At 42.3% G+C, this 1,554-nt stretch overlaps 1 non-coding gene across 1 annotated transcript; it reads left to right on the top strand.

The window, feature by feature from the left end:
• The first annotated feature begins 744 nt into the window (after positions 1-744).
• On the top strand, positions 745-846 carry LOC112134457 (U6 spliceosomal RNA). Its single transcript, XR_002915883.1, has one exon. It is a non-coding gene; the product is annotated as a U6 spliceosomal RNA (small nuclear RNA).
• The last annotated feature ends 708 nt before the right edge of the window (positions 847-1,554 follow it).

Raw genomic sequence — 1,554 nt, 5'->3', positions numbered from 1 at the left:
AGACTCTGCCTCAAAAAAAAAAACCCAACTATCTTAATGTAGTGGGTGTCAGATGCTCTCACACTGTTCTATTTCTTTGATCACAGCAAAGTTGAACATTTTTTCACACACTTGTTTACTAATAGTATCTCTTTTTTCATGAATTGTCTCCTCAAGTTTTTTGCCAGTTTACATATTGGAGACTTAATTTTTTTTTTTTTTTTTGGTATCAACATGCGTAAGTCCTTTTTTTTTTTTTTGTTCCAACATGCGTAAGTTCTTTTTTTTTGAGATGGAGTTTCACTCTTGTTGCCTGGGCTAGAGTGCAATGGTGTGATCTTGGCTTGGCTCACTGCAGTCTCTGCCTTCTGGGTTCAAGCGATTCTCCTGCCTCAGCCTCCCAAGTACTGGGATTACAGGTGCCCTCCACAATACCGGGCTAATTTTTTTGTATTTTAAGTAGAGACGGGGTTTCACTATGTTGGCCAGGCTGGTCTCCAACTCCTGATCTCAAGTGATCCACCGGCCTCAGCCTCCCAAAATGCTGGGATTACAGGCGTGAGCCACTGCACCCGGCCCAACATGTGTAAGTTCTTTACATAACACAGAACTTTTTGTTATATTTGCTGTGAACGTTTGCTCCAGATAGCTTCCCTTTGATTTTAGCTTTGGAAGTTTTGTCAAGTGGTTGTTTACTTTGATAACATACAAACCATCCATCCTCTGTGATTTCTTTCAACTTAACTTGTAAAGTTATCACCCTTTGTGCTCCTGTTAGGAGCACATACACTGAAGTTGAAACAGTACAGTGGAAATTTGCACGGCCCTTGCATCAGAATGACATAGATTTATAAAGTCCATATTTTTTGTAGTATAAGAATATAGGCCAGGCTTGGTGGCTCATGTTTGTAATCCCAGCGCTTTAGGATGCCGAGGCTGGTGGATCACCTGAGGTCAGGAGTTTGAGACCAGCCTGGACAACATTGTGAAACTCCGTCTCTACTAAAAATACAAAAATGAGCTGGGCGTGGTGGCAGGCGCCTGTAATCCCAGCTACTCGGGAGGCTGAGGCGAGAGAATCGCTTGAACCTGGGAGGCGGGGGTTGCAGTGAGCCAAGATCGTGCCATTGCACTCCAGCCTGCGCAACAAGAGCGAAATTCCATCTAAAAAAAAGAATTATATCTCAGTGAAGCTGTTACAGCACCCTCCTCCCCACAAAAAAAACTTACCATCCTTCTGAAGATTTGAAGCAGTATAGTAAAACAAGTTCCTTTTTAGAGGTGAGAATTTTCTTTAAGCTTTTCCTATCCATATTCATGTTATCTGTGCCTATAATTTTCTTTTTGTGTGTTTTATCTTTATCAGGGTTTGAGAAGAAGTTCATGCTTGCCAAATAGACATAAAGGAACTAATCTCTTTTTGCACACTTTTTTTTTTAGACAGGGTCTCACTCTGTTACCCAGGCTGGAGTGCAGTGGTGCAAACACAGCTCACTGTAGCCTCAACCTTTCAGGCTCAAGTGATCCTCCTATCTCAGCCTCCCAAGTATCTGAGACTACAGGCACACATACCCT

Source organism: Pongo abelii, chromosome 6 (assembly GCF_028885655.2).
Source record: "Pongo abelii isolate AG06213 chromosome 6, NHGRI_mPonAbe1-v2.0_pri, whole genome shotgun sequence".
Classification (NCBI taxonomy): domain Eukaryota; kingdom Metazoa; phylum Chordata; class Mammalia; order Primates; family Hominidae; genus Pongo; species Pongo abelii.
The sequence above is the reverse complement of the archived record's forward strand: the minus strand, read 5'-3'. Positions and strand labels throughout refer to the sequence as shown.